Source organism: Salmo salar, chromosome ssa18, assembly GCF_905237065.1.
Source record: "Salmo salar chromosome ssa18, Ssal_v3.1, whole genome shotgun sequence".
Taxonomy (NCBI): domain Eukaryota; kingdom Metazoa; phylum Chordata; class Actinopteri; order Salmoniformes; family Salmonidae; genus Salmo; species Salmo salar.
In genome coordinates, this window is record NC_059459.1 from 4,481,816 (window position 1) to 4,500,374 (window position 18,559).

General features: G+C 42.5%; 1 protein-coding gene across 11 annotated transcripts in view; it reads right to left on the minus strand.

The window, feature by feature from the left end:
• The window catches only part of LOC106576879 (kinesin light chain 1), a 58,137-nt gene extending 49,818 nt beyond the window's left edge, over window positions 1-8,319 (minus strand). For 10 of the 11 annotated variants that reach the window (XM_014154385.2, XM_014154382.2, XM_014154387.2 and 7 more), the window contains exon 1: window positions 8,189-8,319. The gene's annotated coding sequence lies outside the window, so the exon portion shown is untranslated. Of the gene's footprint in view, window positions 1-2,391; window positions 2,691-8,188 lie in introns of those variants that run through there. The other variant, XM_014154381.2, reaches the window with a different exon arrangement.
• Between the last annotated feature and the right edge of the window lie 10,240 nt (window positions 8,320-18,559).

Here is an 18,559-nt window from a genome sequence, read left to right on the forward strand (position 1 = left end):
TTCTTATCGAAGGTTAAAATGTCAGTGGCAGAGAAGGATGTGGCTGTGTGCGCACAATAACTTTGCATAGGCTAGTAGTCTATAGGCCTTATCTTGCTTTACAAACAAAATAACTGTATAATTCCCCTTGCTTAGGCCTAGGCTATATGAAAAATGTGTACCTGAACAGAAAATGACAGTCAAACTAAGCCAGGAGGAGCCAAACGATGTGCTAACACACACACACACGCGCAAACAAACTTTAATCCAATGAACGGAGGAGAAGGGGGATTTAGAGAAACCCTGGATAGAGTGAGAGAATATTACAAGCCTCTCACCAAGGTTGCACCGAGATTTTTTTTTTAAATAAAATAAAATAGGTATTATAAACACAAAACACCAGTGCCACAGAAGCGAAGGCTATGTTTCTGGTTGATGTGGTGCTCAAAGCTTCTACTTGCCCAAGCTAATATTTCTATGCTATTTGAGCTCAAACGATGAAACACATTCACAAATCAGACTGTTGGGGCTAATAAACTCTCACTGTGAGACGCAGTGTAGTGCCACTGCTATGGATGAAAGGATACAAGTCTCAGAGGCTCACAGCAGTGACAGACTAACCAGGGTCTCAGACAACAACAAAAAAGGCGTGAGCTATTGTTTCAAGCTCCTTAAGCGGTAAGGTATCACTGTGCAACAGTGTAAGAACAAAACCCCTTGAGGTATGATTGCTCTATCAAGGACTTCTAGCTACTCCAGTAAATGGGTATCAGATCATCAAGAGCAGTGAAAGCTCAAACAGAATTCTTACTGGTATGTAAAGACTCCTCTAGAATCCAACCATTTAAAATGCAAAAATAACCACCAAAAAAAGGAGTTTGGGAGGCAAGTTGAAGTTTGTCATGAGTATTTCCCAGGAGGCAGAACTGAGCGATTTCTGTTAGATCGGCAGGGAGGGGGGTAAGTGGATGGTGTAGTAGGGTAAGCATTAGACAATCACGTACCAGAATACATTTCTAGGCCTAGGCTATATTCTTTCCAAACAAGTATTTTTTGGGGGGTTTATTTTTTTTGTTTACAATGTGACCTAGTCATTACCATTGATTACCAGGTACTAGGTGGTGTAATAGATGCAAGCAAGTAGCGTTCATGACCTTTTTCCATACCAGCACCAGAGGGTCTCCAGTAATTATGGTAAAGTAGGCTCTAGTGCAGGACTCTCCACCCTGTTCCTGGAGAGCTACCCTCCTGTAGGTTTGTTTCAACCCCAGTTGTAACTAACCTGAGTCAGCTTAACAAAAAGCTAATTATTAGAATCAAGTTGCACTAGATTAGGGTGGAGAGAACACCTACAGGAGGATAACTCTCCAGAAACAGGGTTGGAGTGCCCTGTTCTAAATGCTATTTTTTGGGGGGGGAAGTGTGTCTCCATCACCCAGGGTGACACGAAAGACTTATGAAGAGCAGAATCAACAACCTCTGCATAATCAAAACAGTTGCTTTGTAAGATGTTAACTGCGGAGGATGTTAGTCCATGTGCACAGTTAGCCATTGTTATATAAAATGACACCCTCAAGTCCCCCTCAAGTCAGAGCAGGTCTGTAATCCCCTATCAGGGTGCCAAGGAATTCCATTGTAGGTTTATCTGAGGCAATGAGGTTTGCACAGTACAGTAGCTACTACAATAGTCTGAGGCCATGCTTAGACATGCTAACACCTATAAGCAAAAACACAGGCAATCACGCTCCACTCCTAATGAGAAAGCGATGCTCGTTAGTTACACCACACTGCAGGACCCTGCATTATTGCCTACATATGGGCAGGAGTAGGCTAACAATTTACTTGTTCTGTTAATAAGCAGATGGGATTATAAGAAAAGTGGGAGATGGTGGCCGATGTGCTAATGATATCCAAGCAGTTCAAGCAAAGCTGCTACATTGTAGAAGAAAGGTTAGATGAATCAAGTCCTACGTAATTATCCTGATGCTTATATCTAACCTAGGAACAAACTTTACCGATATATAACCTAGGTCTAATCATTCAGAAGAAAAGCAGTGAGTATAATTTCCATCAGAACATTCTTCAGGCAAAATACTAGGCTAAATAACATGTTGGCAGTATTTTGCTAGACATGACACTAACCAGACATACGGTTATCAAAACATCTCCCCTGTATTTTAAGTTAACTTGACATGGACGACGTAGAAAGGCCCACATCTAAACATTCCAGAAGAAAAATAACCAGACGCAGCGAAAACCATTTAAAATGCTGAGAAAATGTGTTTCATAAGAAGCCTCATACCAAAATGTCCTGGTCTGAGAGTGATTCCTAAACACCGGCACTAAACACAATCTATTAAGTCCCTGTACCGACGTTGAAATAAAGCCAACTCAGTGGACCAGAAAACCAACCTCCGTTTCAGCAACAGATGATCAGATCCTCATCACTTGGCACAGGGAGAGGCTGACGAAATAATGACTCCGTCACCAGCAATACACCCCGAGCACAGTCACCGTAGCAACAGCATCACAGAAAGACGAAGGTTCATCCAAACAGAAAGAGACTGAGTGAGACTCCTTGGGATGAGGGAAGAGAATCACTGAATGGATGGAAACAGCTAGGCAGGGCAGGGATAGAAAGGAAGGAGTGTGTGTCTGTGGTGGAGAGGATGGGAGAGCTCTGTGCCTGCAGGACTGTGACCTTCCCACTGACTGAGAACAGCCAGCCTCAGCATGTGGTGACAGAGCAGGCATCAGAGTGTGGAGCCCCACCCTCACAGAGGAGCAGGTAGGGGGAGGGGAGAGGGAGCTGTCCTGATCAAGAGAGCAGACACTGCCTCCACTCTGCAGCCACCACCATGCACAAAACACTAGCAATATTGGGACTGCACGCACTGGTTTGGGCACGTTTGCCAGTTCACATTCGCATACCATTATCCAGGTGGAGTAAGGTCATGCAGACATAACACAGGCTATTTAACAAAAACAGACATTCAGGCCACAAAGAATACACAAACACATAGCCTAGGCTACAGTAGGCTAACTACAATTTTTCTTCAATCACAGAATTTTCAATATAAATCTATTAGCAGTGCTATTTTGGTTATTATAGTTTGACATTCTGCATCAATAATATGGGCAACATTTTATTATTGATAATAGAAGTGGGAATGTTGTTCCCTTGTCATATAATTGCTACATTTAATATAAATATAGCATTAAAAATCATTTCCCAGATAATTCGTTTTTGGCTATTGTTTGCACAGATCAAGGTCACTGGCTTATATGGAGTCACGCTGCAGAATTCTGTGGTAGCCATGCTGGTTAATTTTGCCTTGAATTCTAAGTAAATCACTGACAGTGTCACCAGCAAAGCACCCCCACACCACCTCCTCCATGCTCCATGGTGGGAACCACACATGCAGAGATCATCCGTTCACCTACTCTGCGTCTCACAAAGACACGGTGGTTGGAACCAAAAATCGCACATTTGGACTCATCAGACCAAAGGACAGATTTCACCGGTCTAATGTCCATTGCTCGTGTTTCTTGGTCCAAGCAAGTCTCTTCATCTTATTGATGTCCTTTAGTAGTGGTTTCTTTACAGCAATTTGACCATGAAAGCCTGATTCACGCAGTCTCCCCTGAACAGTTGATGTTGAGATGTGTATGTTACTTGAACTCTGTGAAGCATTTATTTGGGCTGCAATCTGAGGTGCAGTTAATTATCAATTTCTGAAGCTGGTAACTCTAATGAACTTATCCTCTGCAGCAGAGGTAACTCCGGGTCTTCCTTTCCTGTGGAGGTCCTCATGAGAGCCAGTTTCATCATAGCGCTTGATGGTTTTTGTGACTGCACTTGAAGAAACTTGAAATTTTCCGGAATGACTGACCTTCATGTCTTTAAGTAATTAACTGTCGTTTCTCTTTGCTTATTTGAGCTGTTCTTGCCATAATATGGACTTGGTCTTTTATCAAATAGGACTATCTAATGTATACCACCCCTACCTTATCACAACTGATTGGCTCAAACACATTAAGGAAAGGAATTCCACAAATTAACAAGACACACCTGTTAATTGAAATGCATTCCATGTGACTACCACATGAAGCTGGTTGAGAGAATTCCAAGAGTGTGCAAAGCTGTCAAGGCAAACGGTGGCTATTTGAAGAATTTCAAATATATTTGTGATTTGTTTAACACTTTTTTGGTTACTACATGAGTCCATGTGTTATTTCATAGTTTTGATGTCTTCACTATTATTCTACAATGTAGAAAAATAGTAAAAATAAAGAAACTCTGGAATAAGTAGGCGTGACCAAACTTTTAACTGGTACCGTATATTCCGGACCAACATTGCTCATTCTAATACTTTATGAATTTGTTAAATTTATTTACTTTACCGTTATGGATTATGTGTGTATTGCTAGGTATTACTGCACTGTTGGAGCTAGAAACACATGCATGCCGCTGCACCTGCGATAACAACTAATAAACTTTTAGTTGACAGTGAGTGTTTGGGTGCAGGTTGACGTCTGTCTTGAATCTTGCCCTGGAGGCAGAACTGAGCAATTTCCACCAGACGGGCCGGCTACAAAGTAAAAATTGGCTATATCGTAAAAATGAAAACTAAAAATGCGCTTTTCAGTCTTAATTTAAGGTGAGGCATTAGGGTTAGCAGTGTGGTTAAGGTTAGGTTTAAAATCTTATTATGATTTTGTGGTACGCTTTAGCCTGACATCTCGGCTTTGAACTAACTCATCACCCATGGTATAGCCAAAGCATCAATAGGCTATGAGCTTACTCTGAAAATGACCATTTGTTTCAACAATAAAAAGAGAGAACACTAGCACTGCAAAAACAAGCCAGTTTGACTGAAACCAAGACCTCTGTACCATCTCTCCAGAGAAACATTTCCTGTCCGCTTGCTCTGCCTGCTGAACACCAGAAGATAATTTAATCTTCCTGTTTACTGCACACACAGACACATCTCTTCCTCCCCATTGGTACCAGACACAAAGAAACGTCAGCCAACTGGGAGGGTGTGGCAGGACATGGGACAGCTGAGAGGGAAGTGCCCATGACACAGCTCCAATTCAATCATCTGCCCTACTAGTCCCTGCCAGCCCGCTTTAGGGAAGCTTTTTCCACATATGGCAGGTTTGATGGGGTCTGTTTGAGGTAGGCTGGTAGACATTGTGCTCTCTCTGTAGTACAGACAGTGGCCTCACAGATAAAATATCGAAAGAGGTAAGTGTATTGCTAAAGCGAGCCAGATGTGCAGCAAATCAGATGGCACAGCATATTTGTTGGCTTCTCTGTACACGTATTGTTTGGCTTCATAGGCACAGATATGAAGACAGGAAAATACTGTGAGACTATTTGGGTGAGAGCTAATTCCTGGTAAGCATCAATCTACTATATTGCTTTCACCAAACTTGTCTTCTCATAACAGCACAGATGAAGGAGAGATGATAACACTCTTGGGCTATTTCCAACAAAGTTGATGGCAAAAGAACAGAGATTCAGTGATGCCCCTGATTTTGAAAAAGCCAAACCCCTCCCTTATGGAGCCATGCATATATCTCCCAGTGCATTTACTAATGATTACATATAAACCCAACACTGGCATTGACAGACTGACCATTTATTGAGCACTAAACCTTATTCGTAGAACTTGTCTGGCCGCACAGAAGCTAACGTTAGCTAGCTTGCTCGCTAATGCCGAATGTTATGTCATAATGCCTTACCCTTAAAACTAGTTAGCTAGATTCATTTGGTAATGGGCAGTAGCAGTGCTATTGCCATTACCCCCACCCCCAAAAAGCCATATTACAACCGATGTGCTGTGATAACATTGTTTGCGCTATAACCTTTAAATTCATTTGTCTTGTGACCGTGATATGAAGGTCTAAAGGCCAACACAATAAGACAGTGGCTGAATAAATTCAACCACACCTCTGTTTAATCACAAAACTGGATAACATCCTCTGTCCAGTGAAGTCCACAAAGCAAATTGCATGTACAGTAACAGACAGTTACATGACCTACAGCATGGTCATGCAAGTTAATGTTCCTAACATTTTCAGACCACTAAACTATTGATTTAGAACCACAGAGAGTTACCGTAAGTCACAAAGAAAACAGGAGCTACCTCCACTATTCCAGCACCATTTCAACATCAAATCACCTACGCTTAGTCTAATACAGTGTCTTCACTGACATGTTCAACCTCTCCCTTACCGTGTCTAATACCTGCGTGTTTCTAGCAGACCACCATAGTCCCTGTGCCCAAGAAAGAGAATGTAACCTGCCTAAATGACTACCGCCCCGTGGCACTCACGTCAGTAGCCTTGAAGTGCTTTGAAAGGCTGGTCATGGCTCACATCAACACCATCATCACGGAAACCCTAGACCCAATCCAATTTACATACCAACAGATCCACAGATGACAATCTCAATCGCTCTCCACACTACCCTTTCCCACCTGGACAAAAGGAACACCTATGTGAGAATGCTGTTCATTGACTACAGCTCAGCGTTCAACACCATAGTGCTCACTAAGCTAAGGACCCTGGGACTAAACACCTCCCTCTGCAACTGGATCCTGGACTTCCTGGCAGGCCATCCACAGGTGGTAAGTGTAGGCAACACATCTACCACACTGCTCCTCAACACTGTGGCCCCTCAGGGGTGTGTGCTTAGTCCCCTCCTGTACTCCCTGTTCACCCACGACTGTGTGGGCAAGCACGACTCCGACACCATCATTAAGTTTGCTGACGACAACGGTGGTAGGCCTGATCACCGACAACTGCTTAACCAATTAATCCAAAAATGTTACACTGCTGCTACTCGCTGTTTATTTTCTTTGCATTGTCACTTTACCCCTACCTACATGTACAAATTACCGACTAACCTGTACCCCTGAACATTGGCTCGGTACCAGTACCCCTGTATATAGCCTCAGTATTGTTATTGTGTTACTTTTTGTTCGTTTATTTTAACTTTAATTTATTTAGTGAATATTTTATTAAACTGGCGTTGTTGGTTAAAAGCTTGTAAGTAAGCATTTCATGTTAAGGTCTGAACCTGTTGTATTCGGTGAATGTGACAAATGCTATTTTATTTGAGTAACTAGCAAGCAACAAGATGCCAAATAACCTATAAAAAAACACTGGAGGGCAAATCAATCAGATTTGACCATTCAGATAAGTCACATGGCCAGGAATCAGATTTGTATCTGAGGCTAGATTTCCTATTAAGGTGGTTTGAAATGTGTCTTGAAATATACAATTCCATGTGCTTTTGGATGTTCAGACTGCAGGAAAAATAACAGATTCGAATATGCAAATAAATAGGATTGGAGTCACTTCAAACTGCCAACCTGAACATGGATTTAGCCTGAATCACAATCATTCCTGGAAGTATTGTGAAGTTGTCTCTCTTGGTTTAGAAACTGATGACATAATGAGGAAAAAGATGTATAGATGGCACTAGTCACAACCACTAGCTGCATTCAGGGAACGGTTATCCAACAGGGAACTCGGAAAAATACAAGGTCAAATAATGACGTCCTTTATCTTGATGTCGGAGCTCTAGAAAGAGGTCCGAGTTGGATAACCGTTCAAATCACTTAAGTCGGAGATATTTCAAGTTCCCAGTTGTTTTGAACGGGGTATTTGATTGAGTAGAGCTACGGCTGGTAGTGACTTTTCGTATCAGGTTAGGAGAGCATTTTCGCTAACCCTTTTCCTAACCTTAACCTAATTCACCTAGTTAGCTACGTTCATTATCTTAACCTGCTGCGTAAGTTCTCCTTACCTGCTACGAAAAAGTAACTTCCAATCGTAGCTGTAGTAGTTATACCACTGCTAGAAAAATGACTACATCTTTGGTTATACCACTTAGCAGCCTATTTTATCCATAAAGATTATAAGTAACTACTAGTACATACCTAATGCGTTAAAATTGGTTGCTACAAAAACACTGCGAAGTGATTCACGCCAGTTCAGAGAAAGCTATCTAATGAACGTTTGCTAGCATTGTTATCAAGCTAGACAATGGTTTCACCACAACCTATTTATTGAGAATAAACAGTAAATCACCAGCAAAACACAATAATGGAGTGACATATTCTAATAATTTACGTTTATTGCAGTCACACGTTGACTTGACGAAAAATAAAATTAATATCGAACTTGGACTCACCGAGAGCTGAGACTAACAGCTGGACCAGTCCCTTTAAATCCAAAATGTCCTCTGGAAAGCGTATGCTCCCAGCAGGCTTTGCGTAGGGGTAAAATGACGTCATATTTTGTTTCCACCAGTTTTCTGGGCGGGGCATGGGTTATTCTTCTTCTGTATATTGGCGTTCGCGCACTTTACCCACAGATAAGCTGTGTTCGAATACTCATACTAACCGTACTATTCGTGACGTAAATTGAGCATGTAGTATGCTTAATGGTAATAGTATGAATAGAGTTAGTATGCCAAAAGTTCCCGGATGTCGTACTACATTCGCCAAAATACGAAGTATACAAGCAGTAGACACTATTTCCGTGCTTTTAGGTTGCATAATGCAAATGTTCAGAAAATGGGCGTGGCTTCACAACGTGAAAATGGCAAAAGTCCCACAAGAGAGAAATACAAATTCATTGCTTTAAGTAATTATGACAAATATTAAGAAAATGTTGAGCAATGTAATAAAGTAATGACTTTTCAAATAACTTATGGTACACATTAAGTGTACAAACGCATAGCATATCATTACAGCAGTAGGTATGTTAGCAAGCTACCTAACGTTAGTTGGCTACTAATACATCGAATTTACCAGTATATTAACTATATGCTATCTAATAGACTGCTGCGCCACTAAGGCACTGCATCTCAGTGCAAGAGGCATCACTACAGTCCCTGGTTCGAATCCAGACTGTATCACATCCAGCCGTGATTGGGAGTCCCATTAGGGGTAGGCCGTCATTGTAAATAAGAATGTGTTATTAACTGACTTGCATGGTTAAATAAAATAAAATAAAAAACTATCCAACGTTTATTGACTTGATTATTCACATCATTCTTAGCTAAGTGCTAAAGTTGTTGTGCGTTCTCAATGGACATAAATTCGCTCTTAGCTATTTACTCCAATTTCAGAGCAGTCTCTTATTAGTGTGCCAGAGCGCAGAATAACTGATGAATTTAATAACGCTCAACACCTGCTGAGCATTCAACACCATAGTGCCCTCAAAGCCCATCAATAAGCTAAGGACCCTGGGACTAAACACCATCCTCTGCAACTGGATCCTGGACTTCCTGACGGCCGCCCCCAGGTGGTAAGGGTAGGTAACAACACATCCACCATGCTGATCCTCAACACGGGCCCCTCAGGGGTGTGTGCTCAGTCCCCTCCTGTACTCCCTGTTCACTCATAACTGTACGGCCAGACACGACTCCAACACCATCATTAAGTTTACAGATGACACAACAGTGGTAGGCCTGAACACCGACAATGACGAGACAGCCTTTAGGAAGGAGTTCAGAGACCTGGTCGTGTGGTGCAAGGACAAAAACCTCTCCCTCAACGTGATCAAGACAAAGGAGATGATTGTGGACCACAGGAAAAGGAGGACTGAGCACGCCCCCATTCTAATCGATGGGGCTGTAGTGGAGTAGGTTGAGAGCTTCAAGTGCCATTGTGTCCACATCACCAACAAACTAACATGTTCCAAGCAAACCAAGACAGTCGTGAAGAGGGAACGACAAAACCTCTTCCCCCTCAGGAGACTGAAAATATTTGGCATGGGTCCTCAGATTTTCAAAAGGTTCTACAGCTGCACCATCGAGAGCATCCTGACTGGTTGCATCACTGCCTGGTATGGCAACTGCTCGTCCTCCGACCGCAAGGCAATCCAGAGGGTAGTGCGTACGGCCCAGTACATCACTGGGGTCATGCTTCCTGCCATCCAGGACCTCTATACCAGGTGGTGTCAGAGGAAGGCCCTAAAAATTGTCAAAGACTCCAGCCGCCCTAGTCATAGACTGTTCTCTCTGCTACCGCACGGCAAGCAGTAACCAGAGCGCCAAGTCTAGGTCCAAGAGGCTTCTTAACAGCTTCTACCCCCAAGCCATAAGACTCCTGAACATCTAATGAAATGGCTACCCAGACTATTTGCATTGCCCCCCCTCTTTTACACCACTGCTACTCTCTGTTATTATCTATGGAAACATATGGAAACAGGATTCCCCCCACAGCGGAAAACAAACGACCAAAAACTACCAAACAACCAAAAATAAAATAAAAATCAAACAACTTTTCTGTTAAAAATAAATCAGATCTGATCCCCACACAGGCTCAATGGGACACGCCGTCTTCCGGCACCAGTACACATCGCCAGTACACACAAGTCTTCAGATGTATAATCCTTAAGTCTCCCAAACTTTTCTGCCACAACCACAATAATGTCCACTTTATTTGACTTCTTTGAGACTGGAATTGTACAGTTGGAATCGAGACTGGAATTCACCTTTAGAAGGCACTCCAGAAACTCGGGATCATGATCCTTACCACGATTGCAACACTGTCGTCCTTCTACACATTGTTCTTCAGTATACTCGGTCTGTCTGCACACACTTGAAACATGGCCAAATCCTTACTATTTTTTACACTGCAGTGGTTTGGGAACGAAAGCTCTTAGAACGTATCTTACATAACCAAGCTTCACAGGCGTAGGTAGGTGCTATTTATTTAAAAAAACAACAGGACCAACAGATTTTCTTATTTTTCCCCATTCACCCAGCGGGTCAGACGCTGGGTACCAACCACACCAGGAGTTATTTTCAGGTATTCAACCTGAACATCCATCGTCACCCCTGAGATGACTCCTTTGATGGGTGCTCTGCTCTGAAGTTCGAAGCACAATACTTTTGTTGTCCGGTTTCTTTTGAGGCTCACTGCAGTCTTCCTCTTGTTCTTCAGAAATACAATTAATCAAAATAAGACCCCTCTGAAAGACTCAACCTTTCCCAGTGCACACTTCACTTCACCTCAAATGGGTCTCCCACATATGCATCCTTACTCAACAAATGCATCCCAACAAGGAACGATTCATTATCATTCATACACATATCCTCCACTCCAATTTTAGACAATTTCCTTTTTGTTCCAGTTTTTGACAATGCTGTTGTCCAGTCAACTTTGCTCGACGAGCTGCTTGATTCGAACTCAGCATCCACTTTAGCCATCTCTCCGGGGGAATTGGTTTGGCCTTACAGTACATTAAGTAATATCAAAGATTTTTTTAACTAACCCAAGATAGACCACATCCTGTAGTTTCCAATGGGAGGCTAGTGCCGAGTGGGCAGGATCAAGTGTGGGGATAGGTTTTTCACGTTTATCCTCCATCTTAGTGCTTTCAAAACAGCTGGGAACTTGGAAAAAAACAAGGTCAAATCATGATGTCAGTGATCTTCAGGTCAGAAAGTCAGAGCTCTAGAAGTTTCCAACTTGGAATTCCAAGTTGGATGATTGTTCAAAACTATTTTTCCCAGTTGGAGCTCGTTTTTTCCCGAGTTCCCAGTTGTCTTCAGTACACTGAAGTCGTAAGACGGAGATTTCCGAGTTCTCAGTTGTTATGAGCACAGCCTCTGCTCAAGCCATGTGGTCATTATCAATAAAACATCACAATACGGTGCAGAGCATTCGATTCGGCTGCTGGGGGGCAAGGAGAGTAAATGCATTATTTTCGTGATCAGTAAATATAATAATAATAATAATAATTCAATTTCTATTTCGCTTTTCATAGCATCTGAAAGTGCTTCAACAGCAAAAAACAAACAAGCAATATATCATGACAGGTGACAGGTCAACCAATAAAGGCTGCATCCTCCAAAGATGGAGAGGGTCGAGTACGAGGAGAACTCCTCCCGAGAAAATGTCAGAAGTGGATGTTATGTTTGAATCAGATGGCGTGTCGAGTGGAGATGAGAGTGAGAAGAATTGGATTACAGTGGCGAATGCAAAAGGAAATAAGAGAAGTAAAGTGGTAGTGGAATCTAGTAAATCCAAACCTAGTTCAGATCATTTTTTGGTCAGAGTAAGGGTTTGGATCGATGTTGTTACCTGGGAGATCCGATTGAAGACTCTATTAAAATTGTGGATGTGTTGGATGAGGTGTCGTCGATGTGAGTAACGAGAAGTGGGCTTATTTTATTTTTTTGTGTATCTATGGAACAGAAGGAGCGTGCTCCGCGCCTCAAAAAGATATCGGATTGAAATGTGTTGTCTGTGGATCAATGAAGCTGGGCGCCTATCAAGGGTGTTATCTCTGGGATGGCAATAGAAGTAAAAGCAAAGGATATACAGTGCCTTCGGAAAAGTATTCAGACCCCTTGACTTTTCTGCATTTTGTTACGTTAAAGCCTTATTCTAAAATTGATTAAATTTAAAAAATCTTTAGCAATCTACATACAATACCCCATAATGACAAAGGTTTTTAGAAATGTTGGCTAATTTATTAAAAATAAAAAACAGAAATACCTTATTTACATAAGTATTCAGACCCTTTGCTATTAGACTCTAAATTAAGCTCAGGCGCATCCTGTTTCCATTGATCATCCTTGAGATGTTTCTACAACTTGGTTGGAGTCCATCTGTGGTAAATTTTATTGATTGGACATGATTTGGAAAGGCACACACCTGTCTATATAAGGTTGACTGTGCATGTCATAGCAAAAACCAAGCCATGAGGTCAAAGGAATTGTCCGTAGAGCTCAGAGACAGTGTTGTGTTGAGGCACACATAAGGGAAGGGTAGCAAAACATTTGCAGCATTGAAGGTCCCCAAGAACACAGTGGCCTCATTCATTCTTAAATGGAAGAAGTTTGGAACCACCAAAACTTTTCCTAGAGCTAGCCGTCCAGCCAAACTGTGCAATCAGGGGAGAAGGGTCTTGGTCAGGGAGGTGAGGATGATTTTCAGAGGCAGGGACTGGGAGACTAGTCAGGGTCGAGGAAAAGATGAACGGAGCAAAGTACAGAGATGAAAACCTGCTCCAGAGCGCTCAGGCCCTCAGACTGGGGTGAAGGTTCACCTTCCAACAGGACAACGACCCTAAGCACACAGACAAGACAAAGCAGGAGTGGCTTCAGGACAAGACTCTGATGTCCTTGAGTGGCCTGGACTTGAACCCGATTGAACATCTCTGGAGAGACCGGAAAATAGCTTTGCAGCAACGCTCCCCATCCAACCTGACAGAGCTTGAGAGGATCTGCAGAGAAGAATGGGAGAAACTCCCCGAATACAGGTGTGCCAAGCTTGTAATGTCATTCCCAAGAAGACTCGAGGCTGTAATTGCTGTCAAAGGTGCTTCAACAAAGTACTGAGTAAAGGGTATGAATACTTATGTAAATGTGATATCAGTTTTTTTCTTTTTAATAAATGAGCAAAACATTCTGAACCTGTTTAGCTTTGTCATTATGGGGTATTGTGTGTAGATTGATGAGGGGAAAAAAACAATTTAATACATTTTAGAATAAGGCTGTAACGTAACAAAATGTGGAAAAAGTCAAGGGGTCATAATACTATCCGAAGTCACTCTATGTGAAGAATTGGATCAAGTGGTTGGTGCACACCGACTGACCCACATGGTGGATGGAGTGAGGAATCCCAATCCATCCATTCTATTGTTTTTTATGAAGTCTCTCCCTTCTCACATGTATTTGGGTTTTATGAGATACCCTGTGAGAGCCTTCGTGCCCAAACCCATGCAGTGCGATAAATGCAAAAATATTCGATCAAGTGTATGTAGACGGGAGGGGTATCGTATGCCAGCTGAGCTTAAATGCTACAATTGTGGTAGTGAACATGCACCCACATTTCTGAAGTGTCCGGTTAGGGTGAAGGAGACAGAGGTGGTACAAATAAGGACTGTCCAGCATGTCTTCTATGTGGAGGTGTGAGAAGAGTGGAAGAAAGGAGTGAAATTGAAGAAATAATGTTAGTAGGAGTAGAGACACCAGACAATATTCCTTGTCAACAGAGGGATCCTGACATGTTGCATGTTAAGAAGGTGGATTTTGTAGTGTTGATTTCATTGATAATCAACTGCACAGCACAAAAAGAGAGGAAATCAGAGAGAATAGGCATCATTGTGAGTGCGGCTGAGCATTTTTTGGGACTTTACAGCAGAGGCATTACAAAGAATCCTGTCACCCTATTCGCGCAAACTTTGTTTTTTGTTGTTTCAGTACCCCTACAGTAGGTGGCGGCAATACACCAATAGGTGTAGTCTGCCATAAAACCTGATAAAAGTCACATTGTCTGAGAGATATTGACATGGTTGTCAAAACGTCACGCCAGGGCAACTCTACACGAAACACAGCCTTTATTTTAAGTGTTTCTAAAATGCCCTATTCGGACAGGTATTACTAGAAACTTTGGTTTTGTAATTATTTTCCAAGCTTGTACGTTATTCAAGAGGACGATTCACACAGGATTTGTTTTTCCCAAACTGCCACCTGTTATTCTTATTTTTTCAAATTGAATCTACTCTTATGACAGAAGCTTGGAGGTTTTATTGTAGGCATGAAGATATTTCAACAGACGATAGATAATAGGTTACACTGATAACTTGTGCTCTGCTGCCAAATGTATAGTTCTCCTCCATTAATATTTCAATTGATGACGTGTGATCAAAGTCATTATTTTTGCGATCCATTCATGGTAGACATCCTTCCTAATAACAATGTCCCACATCCTGCTGATTTGAGCTGCTGAACCGCATTTGCACTTGTCTGTTTATGGATGAGAAAGTGAACTTGCCATTTCCAAAAAGTTTAGAGGGGACGCTGCCTTTTTGCTATCTATTGCCTAGGACAGGGCTCTCCAACCCTGTTCGTGGAGAGCTACCATCCTGTAGGTTTTCACTCCAACCCTAATTAATCTAGATCATCTGATTCAATAATTAGCCGGTTGATAAACTGAATCAGGTAAGTTACAACTGGGGCTGGCGCGAAAACCTACAGGAAGGTAGCTCTCCAGGAACAGGGTTGGAAAAAGAGAGCCCCACCTGCCCTGAATGACGGGTTGCCACTGTCACCCGCCAAATCTAAGGGTAGATTTGGTGCTGCCATAGAGTTACACTAGAAGTGCCCATCCAAGAAGGCTCAAGGTCATTGGCCACAGATATAACGTGATCTGACGTAATTTTATCTACAGCAGCTTTGACTGGTCTGATTTCAAAATCTTAGCTAGCAATCATCACCATGAATCAAGTCGACAATCTACTGGCAAATGATTTTTAATCCATGTCATATGAAGATAAATAATGTAGAGAAATTATAGATAAAACATATCGGTGCTCATCGGCAATTGGACATAAACTTTACACAACATGTTGGAAATTGCAAATTCAACAATGAGTGGTTTGGAAGGAATCAGTGACTAACTGCATGCATTGCAAAGCAATCACTAGCCTGCCATTCAGTGGAGTGGGTGTGTGGTCCCAAGTCTGGGTTTAAGGGTCTCTTTTCCAAGTTTAAAAGAATAAGCATTCAACATTGGCAACCCAGCATGACTTCTGCCGTGCTCAAAATAACTGGAAACTCAGAACTGGGAAATCTGATTTCAGTGAGTTCAAGACAACTAGGAACTAGCTCCAACTGGGAAAATACGTTTTAAATGATCATGCAACTCAGAATTGCAAGTCGGGCCTCTTTCTAGAGCTCTGACCTGAAGATCACTGACGTCATCATGATTCAACCTTGTTTTTTCCCCGAGTTCCCAGTTGTCTTGAAGGCACCATAAATCCAGAGAATGCCAGATTTTGATGACAAAGTTTGATGACAAAATTTGCCCATAAAGGACTGTCGCGCCCACTTCCTGTTCAGGTGAGCACAGCATAAAAATGTCCAAAAATGAGTGGTATGCTGCTGCATAAATTATGTAATATGCCAGGGAGATATGTATACTGCAGCTAAGAAAGTAATACTAAGTGTATGTTGTGTAGTAAGATGTTAGTAGCCCATGTACCTCACCCTAATAATTAGGTCCCGTTTCCCCTCCTAATTTCGCCTACTGTTCTGACTTGGTGGAGCACATGCAGCCTATAGCCTGTTTTTGAGAAATGTAATCATTGAATATTGTAAGAGCTTTCATTGTCTGCTTATATGCCCCCTTTATTTATCCAACGGTTCTGACTTGGTGTACAGGGAGAATACTCTAAGAACGGTCCAAATTATGAATTCTGTCACTGTACATTTCAAAAGTGCTGAACAAATACTTATATTGACTATGTCCGTCCTAGATCGCTCATTAATGTCTTAATCAAAATTATGGATTGCCTCTTATCTGCTCGTCATCTCCCCTGCCATAGTTTGTACATCTCAATTGTCAGTAGAAACCACATTTGTTTAATCAAGTCAGCCATATCAGCTGTTTTTTTAAAAGGCAGTAAATGAGGCTAAATGAACTGTTTCGCTGCCAGACAAGGCTCCGCTGATAGCCAGGTGTAGCAGAAGTAAGGTGTTGAGACAGCTTTATGTAGGCCCTAACAGTGTGCGGGCACCGTTTGTCACCGTACTTGTGCAATCAATGTATTGTTTTGTTGTATAGTGGGTTTCCTGGCATGCATCTAAAGATTTATTTATATTTTTTGCCCCACCAAGATATACATGCTAAAATCTCCACTGCTATGAAGAATAGCTTAGCCACACTTATTGATATCCTGGTGAATTTGCGATGCATTGCCAGATACAGATTACCAAAATATAGCCTATGTGCACGGTTCTGACTCTCTCTGCCTGCCCCGCTCCTCTTTCTCTTCGCTATGAAAAACGCTGTGTGTTTGGTCTTCGGTCTGCTGCGTGTCGAAAAGCTCAGCCTACTAATTGATAGCCCATATAGTGAATTTGCGCGAGACATTGCAAGACAAGAAATGGCAAAATACATCATTGCGATAGCCTATACCTTTTGACTAGCAATGCACAGTTCTACCTGGTGGCCGGAAATTCCTGGCTCTGCCCTTCTCATCTCTCTCTCTCTCTCTCTCTCTCTCTCTCTCCCTCGCTAGCTCGCTCTTTCTTTGCTGTGTAGATGTAAGAGTATGTGTTCTGGAAGTAGAGTATAGAAAATAGTTTCCTCCGTTGCAAAAATACTGAATCTTTGGAGTCGATTAAGGAATCAAAGCTTGATACCCAGAAATGGGAGTTAATGGGCAAGGAGTCGAGGAATCAATTATTTACCCCACAACTACACCCACTTGGGCCTCAGCAGCTCTGGCTTTGTTGAGAAACTTCAGTGTGGAAACTGGTCCTCTCGGGCAATGGGGGGGGGGAAATGGCACCGTAGAGAGAACACTGTGTTACAGCGAGCTCCGGTATCATTCGTTAATTTCTCTCTTTATATTAATTTTTTAGCTTGAAAAAGTGGTATAAATTGCTAAATAAGTTACCCTACAATGAGTCTTGATGGCTATTTCTCTAAAGTTTCCGACAACATGCCCAGCAGAACTACTGAGAACTCGACCAAAACCACCACCCCTGTAGATGTGCAGGATGAGCTAACTAATGTTAGCGAAGCTAACACCATTGCGGATCCAGGCACAATGATCCTGCTGATTCAAAAGATGACTGATAACATTACTAAAGTGATCGATGTCAAGATAGGAATGGTCTTGGAAGCAATAGCAGGCCATTCAGCCGAACTACAGGAGGTTGTCAAGCATGTTGATGAGGCGGAAGGAAGAATTGCTACTCCTATGTGAATGGACACTAAGATAAAGGCATTTGAGAAACAAGTGCGCAAAATTGCAGAGCACATTGATGACTTGGATATTCAAGGACGCAGATGCAATATCCCTGAGTTGGGTCTCCCGGAAAATACTGAAAGGATACGTTCAGTTAAATTCTTAGAGGAATGCATTCCTGGCTACCTACAAATGGATACTAAGGCTGAATGTGTGAAGCTGGATAGAGCCCATGTCTCTCAAACATCGATACCCGGTCCCAACCAGCACCCACGACCTGTGGTTTTTACCCCTTTTTCTCCCCAATTTCGTGATATCCAGTTGGTAGTTACAGTCTTGTCCCATCACTGCAACTCCCATGTGGACTCAGGAGAGGTGAAGTTCGAGAGCCATGCGTCCTCCGAAACATGACCACGCCAAGCCTCACTGCTTCTTGACACACTGCTCGCTTAACCCGGAAGCCAGCTGCACCAATGTGTCGGAGGAAACACCGTACAGCTGGCGACTGAAGCCAGTGTGCATGCGCCCGGCTGCCACAAGGAGTCGCTAGAGCGTGATGGGACAAGGACATCCCAGCCGGCCAAACCCTCCCCTAACCCGGACGACGCTGGGCCAATTGTACGCCACCTCATGGGTCTCCCGGTCGTGGCCGGCTGCGACACAGCCCGGGATGGAACCCGGATCTGTAGTGATGCCTCTAGCACTGATCAGTGCCTTAGACCGATCCGCCACTTGGGAGGCCCCCCAGTGATTATTTTTGTATTTGTATTTAACATTTATTTAACTAGGCAAGTCTGTTAAGAACAAATTCTTATTTACAATGACGGCCTACCAAAAGGAA